This window comes from Mastomys coucha, unplaced genomic scaffold, assembly GCF_008632895.1.
Source record: "Mastomys coucha isolate ucsf_1 unplaced genomic scaffold, UCSF_Mcou_1 pScaffold9, whole genome shotgun sequence".
NCBI classification, from domain to species: Eukaryota; Metazoa; Chordata; class Mammalia; order Rodentia; family Muridae; genus Mastomys; species Mastomys coucha.
This window is the reverse complement of record NW_022196915.1, coordinates 37,626,921-37,635,280: the sequence shown is the minus strand read 5'-3', so window position 1 is coordinate 37,635,280 and position 8,360 is coordinate 37,626,921.

Genomic DNA, 8,360 nt, shown 5'->3' with positions numbered 1-8,360 from the left:
ATTCACAGTGCTTGTCATATTAAAGTTATCAGAATGCTAATTACAATAGTAATCTAAGGATGATTTATTATTATCTTCAAACAAGAATGAAGAGGTCATTATGGAACAAGCTGCCAGAACTTGGTAGGCACCAGACCTTGGCATGAATGACTGAAATACCATTCAGGCCATAAAACTCAGCCCATAGACAGCACCATCTCCCAAAACAAAGACATGAACCAAAAACAAATTCCATAGTTCTTGGGGAAGTCTCTAAGTGTACTAAGCCTGCTTTTTTCCTTCTGTACTTTAACTTCTGACTCTGTTCTTGTTAACTGAAGAATGTGAACTCAGAATTTCTTTTTAATTTTTAATTTTTATTTTTATTAAAGTTATTTATTTATTCAATTTACAGCCCCAATATCAATCCCCCTTCTCCTCCTAGTACCCCTCATGTGGATCCTCCCTGATTCCACCCTCCCCCTCTCCTTTGAGAAGGGGCTGCCCACACTGTAGTTATCACTTCCCCTATTCCCCACTCCCCATTTCCTGGCACATCAAGTTGCTGCAGGACTAGGTATGTCCTCTCCTACTGAGGTCAGATAAGGAGGTCCATTTAGGGGCACAGGATCCACCATCAGGCAGGCCACAGATTTAGGAGCAATACCCCCCTCCTCATCCTGTACTTGAGGGACCTGCATCAAGACCAATTTCTTATCTTCTACCTATGTGCAGAGGGCCTAGGTCCAGCCCATGCTCACCCTTTAGTTGGTGATTCAGTCTCTTGGAGCCCCCAAGGGTCCAAGTTAGTGAACTTTGTTGGTCTTCCTATGCTATTGTTGTCCTCTTTGTGTCCCTCAGTACTTCCTGCAACTCTTCTACAAGACTCCTTAACTCCATCTAATATTTGGCTGTGGGATTCTGCAACTCTTTCCATTGGTTGCTAGGTGGAGCCACTCAGAGGACATTATGCCAGGTTCTTATCTGCAAACACAATAGAATATCATTAGTAGTGTCAGAGATTGGTTCTTGCCCATGGGATGGGTCTAAGTTTGGGGCAGTCATTGATTGGCCATTTCCTCTGTCTCTGCTCTTTGTCCCTATACATATTGTAGGTGGATACAGTTGGGTTTAAAGGTTTTTTTGGGTGGATTGCTCTCTTTATCCCTCCACTGGGGGTCCTACCTGGCTATAGGAAATGGCCACTTCAGGATCCATATACCTCACTGCTAGGATTCTTGCCCCCATAGACCTTCTAGGGCCTTCCTCCAAATCCAGGTCTGTGCCATGTCCTAGAGATTGTCCCATTCTATCCTTCTGACTTCCTTTCTCTCTCCCCTACTCTCCCTATATCTTCTCCCTCCCATGTCCTTCTAGTATCCACTTCCAATATCTATTTTATTTTCACTTCTGAGAAAGATTCAAGCATCCTCCCTTGGTCGCTCCTTGTTCTTTAGTGTCATCTTTGGGTCTGTGGATTGCAGTGTAAGTATCCTGTACTTTGTGGCTAATATTCACTTATAACTTTCTTATGATGATATTTTCTCTTCTTTCTTTCCTTTTTTTTTTTTTAATCCTTAAAAGCTTATCCTGTGAAAGGCTCAGGACTTCATTGGGACCCTGAACACCGAGTGTAGTCACTGAAAGGTTAATAAAGACTTCTATCGGCTTAAACCACTGTCCTAATTTTCTCTGGTCTCCCTAGTCTAACCCACAACAACTGAACAAAACAATGTTTGTTACTGTGTGTTTCAAATGTATTAGAACTCCATGGACTATGAGTGTGTATGCCCTTATAGGTGGGAACATCATAACTATGCATGCATATTCCTTTATTATTCCTTTCCTATTTGGAAACTCCAGCACCATGTCTTCTGGTGGGTTACCATGTTTTCCTCCAGCATGATAATGAAGTAAACCTCTGAAACTGGAAGCCAGCACAAAATAAATGTTTTCCTTCATAAGAATTGACTTGGTTATATAGTCTCTTCACAACAATAAAACTCTAAGACAGAGACTTGTCCATAACTATGGACATTGATGGATTTGGTCTTTGTTTTCATTTTGAGTAGCTGCTACAGTCTGCATGCTGAGTTTTACAGCCTGAATGGCACTTCCACCATGGAGTCAAATATGCTAAGATTTGGAGGCCTACGAAGGTTTTGGACTCTGTTACACTATCAATAAGCAAACTTGTGAAGTGACTTTATGAGGAGCACCATGAGCCCTAGAAGAGAATGTTCCTAGAAACACACGGTTATGCATCATTTTAGCCCTCAGTGGCCCAGCTGTGGGCATTACAGGGACCCAGGAAGAGGGCAATGACAGTGAGAGACAGAACTCTGATGACTCTTCATGAAAGAACATTTATTCACCCCAGTGCTGTTGATACACTGTCTAGGCAGTTACTAGAGATCTCACTGCCAGCAGAGCTTAAGCAAATAATATCTTTGTCCCCTTACCTGCATTTTCTTCTGGCTTTCCCTGCCTTTGTGGCTCTGTTGTGCCCTGGAGAACAACCTCCTAAGATTCAGATCTTGTACGTGCAGTATTTCCACACCCAGGGGACCACATCTGGGTTGGTGTTTGAGAAAGGACCTGCAGACTATCTGGACTTCAACAATTCTGTCTCTGGAAGAACTGAATGGAACGTTCAGCACATAGATTCATGGAATTGCTTTTTTTCACAGTGACCTACAGAGTCACTGTGAAGTTAAAATTCCAAGCAAAGGGGCTGACTTTCAGGATGAGGCCAAAATATCATATCATACATTTTATATACAACCAGTTTATGGTGTATGACAGGCATCCCTCAGAGAGTACCCTAAGAACATATTTAGTAGTGCCAGTCATGGCTCCAGGAATGAAGACATGCTATACCAGACCATAGGCAACGAGGTGGTTTCAATCACACACAGCAAGTATGAAGTGGCAGGGGAGGCAGAGTTGTGTCAAATAGTATGTGGGCACTGTGCATCTGTCAGTCAATAGGTCAAAAGTAGTCATTTCAAGAGGATCCAAGGGTTAAAGAAATTCCAAATTTTGGACAAAATCTCGCACCAATGGAATCTGCACAAAAAAAGACATCTATCATTTTGGAGAACAAAATGCTCACTGCGGATTATAGGTCAAGCAAGCAAGTATTTATTGAGACAATAGCTTACCACATTCATCAAGTTTTATAAAGACCTAATTACTAACTACTAGAATATATCTCTGTTTGTACTTCACAACAATAGTGTGAGCAGGTCTGGAGATGTGTTACTGGATAGGAATGCAAGGGAGGTTTTGATAATGAAAGAAATGGAAAAAGCATTTAAACGATTGAAGCCAAAACACATGTCATGTGGCACTGGTGATATAGCTCAGTGGCAGTTCATTACTCTAGAGTGTACAAGGTCCCACATTCAAACACCAGCAAAAAAAAAAAAAAAAGTCCAGAAATTAAAATTCTATTATGTTTAGTAGATTTTGGCTTATAGTAACTCTGGCAGCTTAAGATAAAGTGGTGTTCTCCTGAGGGCCCATGGTGTAAAACTAAACAATTAGTACTAGCTCTGGAGGCAAATGTGGGTTTAGTTGGAAATCTAGAAAGACACTTATATAGAAAACAATCAGAAAAATACAATGCAATATGCTGTGAGTACAGTTGATTGTTTTTGTTTCTGAATGCAGCTTTAAAGTTTATTTTTTAACTTCATATGTGTCTGCACTCACATGTGGCATGTGTGTACAGGTACTAAAAAGATCCAAACAGAAGTCCAATTCCCCTGGAGCTAGACTTCTCTGAAGTTGTTGCCTCTAGGTGACAATCTAACATCGTCTGGAAGGGAATCAATCTGGAAGACAGGAAGTTCTCTCAAGCACTGACATCTCACTGATCCCTAAGACTTATTTTACTCATGTGTCTCTGTGTGTCTGTGCATATGTGTCTGAACATACCAATAGATGCTATTAGAAGACATCAGATGCCATGGAATAGAGTTACAGGCAGTGGTAAGCCACCCAGCATAAGTGCTGAAGCCAAACTTGGGTTCTCTGGGAGAGCATCAAGTGTTCTTAACCACTGAGCCAGCTCTGCACACGCCAATATCATATGATTTTAAAGATGCAAGACAGAAATGTAAATATCTCTTATGATTCTGGCTTTCCAAGGCTTTGTTTCTAAGTGTGTAGCTAGGCTAATAGAAAAATTGGTCTGTCCATTACTGAAAACAGTCACTAAGTGTGCTGCCAATCAACAGGCAATACCGAGATTTCTCTGTAGAGTTCAGATGCAGACTTCAAACTGCACTGCACAAGAGAACTTGGAGTTTGATTCCTTACAACGGACTCGGCAGCACCATGGCTTGGCCAAGTGAAGAAACAGGAGACTGGTTGCACAAGCAGGTGATGTACCAATCTGGGGTTCTTCATGTTTAAGAACTGAGCCACCGGCTCCACCCACAGAGACTGCTGAATATCTATGGGCCCAAGGGGAGCTCACCCATTATTCCTGAATTCCAGGACAACCAGTGCTCTGTTCTGAAGGGGCTTAGGCAGCCTGCTTCTGGACTTTCTTCCAGCTCTCTGAGCTTCTCCACCCCTTACCCTTTCCCAGCTTTTCAGAGAGGGCCCGGTATAGTGCAAAAATATTACTATTCTCTTTTTTATGGTACCATTCCCTAGCAAATGCCCCCAGGAGAGACAGATGCAGGCTTGGGAATAGACAATTAGCAGCATCCCTCAGCCCCTGTGTCACTGAGGCTGAAGCACTCCCTGACAGATGGCTAGTACTTCCCAGTGCAGGTGGGGCCTGGTTTTGGGAGAAGCAAAGACCACAGATAATTGCCCCATGTTTGAGCCATAAAGAGAGGGCAATTAAGTGTTCCCAGAGAGCTGTGACCAGTTTGTGAAAACACACCAGGTCCTAATAACACCGTAAAGTCACTTCCCAGTTCAGAAGTGACCCCCTCCTAGTTGGGTGATTCTGCTTTGCTGCCTGAACAAAACATATAGTATTTGAAGGATAACTTCCCTTGTCACATCCCTCTCTTTAAGTCTGTATAAACAATATCAAGCCCATAGACAGGTGGCACATCTATTCTGCACAGTAGAAAGGTTTACAATCCAATTCTTAGAGTTCTTCTGGGCATCTTGCAACCTGGGCATAACGTTTTGGGGGCTCACCTGTGTGGGATTCCCCAGCAGATCCCTAGAATCTGCAATCTGAGCAGTCTAAAGCCAGTGGACTAGTGCAGAGAGTGTTAGTGTTTCTGTGTTGTTCACATCTATTCTCTATGGTCATATTTTGGCCTTGGGAAAAAAGCTCAATATAATGGTGTAAGCAACAAGAAGCAGCTAGAGCAGATGTGCTAGAGAGTCACAGACACAGGAGACAGGAAGATGTTCCTGGCTCCAGGCCCAGGATATATGAAGTACCCACTGATGGGTCAGAAGTGTTTGAAGAGAGACCTCTACATAATCTTCTTCTGTATCTGCCTCACTTCCACTTTCTGAGGCTAGAGTCTGTCTGTGAGTCCTAGTGTTTGGATTTATTTTTACTTCTAGTCGCAATATGGCTATTTCATGTGTGTGGGTTTGTCAATGGTATTTCTGGTAGTGTTTAGTCTCATGTTTTAGTGGACTGTATTGGACATAATGGGACAGTTTAACTCTTACTCTCTTCCTTTACACCTTCTTCACAATGTTTTAGCTCACTTTAAGAAATTGAAAACCAGAGCTCACAATCTCTCCCTGGATGTGAACACGAAGAAAATGCACACATATTACTAGTCAAAGTGTCCTACCTTCAGGGTCACATGGCCACCAGAGAGTACCTTCCATCTTCCCATTGTGCTAACAGTGGATGACAGAGTGTTTCAGAAGGCACAGGGGCACCCAGAACAACTCCCCTACATCATTGTCTAGAAATATTTGGTTGCCAACCCACCACCTTGTGTAAAATTCTTCTTATTGTCCCTAACTCACATTTTTTTGCCTCTAGGAACAGTGTCAGCCCTCATGGCAGAAGAACAAAAGGGGGAAGTTCTCAAATCATTGAAATTTCTCTGTCCCATTTTACAAGTCAGTATGCCAGAAGAAGTCGTTTTCCCACCACCTTACACGCAAACACAAACTCTGACAAAGACAGCAGCTCCTGTCCTGTCCTGGGACTCTGCCTATGCCTGAGCCTCTGCCCAGGGGACCTGCTCATGTGTTTCCACCCAAGGGGATTTCACGAACAGAGCCAGGTGTCCCTATGCCAGCCCTTTGCCCACACCTATATCCACCAGAGGGAACACACCAGGTCCCATTAGTGTCGATGTTGGGGTGGAGAGAGGTCCAGCCCAAGGGAGTAGGAGCAGGCATGTTGTGATAATGTTACCATTCCAGGCTATAGAAAGAGAGGCAGAATCCACTATCTTATTGTTGTATCCCTGTCGATAAACAGGGAAACAAGCCCCATCAGTATTGACCTTTTGTTACCTCTGATCTTTACAATTAGAGAAGATAACATACTAGGTTCTCTGACAACCCTGAAGAGCTTATTGGTCTCTCAGACACCATCCTTTTTACCTATCAGCCCACTTAAGATTACTGTCAACAGTTATTACAGATCGTTTTCATGACTGAGGAAAAAGAAAGTATCATCATAGAAGCCCAGAAGAATGTTCTGAGAACCAATGGCACTCCATCTCAGAATCAAGCCAATAATGACAAGGGGTTTCCTCTCAAGAGACCACCTTGGGATACGGGTACAGCTAAGAAATATCTCCGGGTCTATTACCAGGCTCTAATGACCAGTCTCAGGGCCCACAAATCTGGCTAAGGTTTATGATGTCAAGCAGAAAGATAATTGTCGCGACCGGTCTCGCCAGCAAGAACGACGTGGCAACAGGATCCTTCTCAGCAGCACTTTATTGGGAGCTCCTCTTGAAGTTTGAAGCGAAGGACCCCGATACCCTGGAGCTGCTGGCTTATATAGCCGAGCGAGACTGTCTGATTGGTGCACCGTGCAGACACCTCATTAACCTACCCCCGCGGGAGGGGGGCGAGCAAATGTGTTACTGTCTGATTAGTTTAGTGCAAGCACCTTATTAGCATATCCCCATCGGGAGGGGGAGAGCCAAGGGAGAGACGTGTCACTGTTACCGCGCGCCTGTGCCAAGCAGCTGTCAGTGGTACGGAAATGAAGTTTGGCGCCATTTTGAATAGACACTGGCTGGCGGCCAACAGATAATGACAGCCTAATAGAGTTCCTCGAACCAATTATGGAGACTTTCAGCCATTATACACACTTAAATCCTGAGAAAACAGAGAAATCTAACATAGTGGTGCTGGCTCTTATATATCAGTCAACACCAGACAGTAGAAAGAAGGTACAGAAGCTAAAAAGAGTAGGAGAGAAGCCACTGAGAGATTTGTTGTAGGTTATGGACAAAGTGTCAAATAGCAGGGAAACTAAGGATAAAAGAAGATTAAGTAATTTTACGGCTACAAAATTACTGGTCAAGGATGCAGATAAATTGACTTTGGGGCAAAATTTGGTCATGACTATTCCCCATGCAATTGAAGGGGTACTCAAACAGCTGCCTGACAGGTGGCTCAACAATGCCCACATGACCCATTATCAGACCTTACTAGTTAACCCTGGCCAAGTTACTTTCCAGCTGCTGTCTTCTTTAAATACTAAGACCCTTCACCCTGACCCTGATTTAGACCAATCACTCCACCAACACAGCGAAATCCTGGTCCAAGTACACTGTACTCAACCTGACTCAAAGGTCTCCTGTCTGACAGGAACAGAGCAGATTTGGTTCACAGTTGGAAGCAGTTTCATTCAGGAAGGGCAGAAAATAGCAGGAATAATTTTCCCATGGAAACAGAGGTAATTTTAGACCAGTCTCTCCTCCCAAGTACCTCAGCTCAAAGGATTGAATTGAAAACACTATCCCAGGCCCTTTTCATGGGGATAGGGCTGGCTGTCAACATCTATATGGACAGCCTATATACATTTACAACTGCTCACATACATAGAGCCATATACCAAGAGAAAGGGCTCCTAACTGCAGAAGGAAAAACTATCAAAAACAAAGATGAAATTCTACAATTACTCAAAGCCCTCTGGATGCCTAAGAGAATGGCAATCATACACTTTCCAAGCCATCAGAAAAAAATATAATGACAGTGGCTAGAGATAACACCTAGCTGCTAAAGCTGCAAAAGAGGTGACCCTAAAAGAAACAGCTGCATCCAAGCAGGCTGAGACCCTACCAAAAATGTCCAAGCCCAGCCTGCCAGAATGCCCAGACAATACAGAAGAAGAGATCAAATTGTTAGCATTCAGAATCTGCCCGCAGCGGATATGTGGGTGGGTCCACAGAGCTGTCACCAGGACA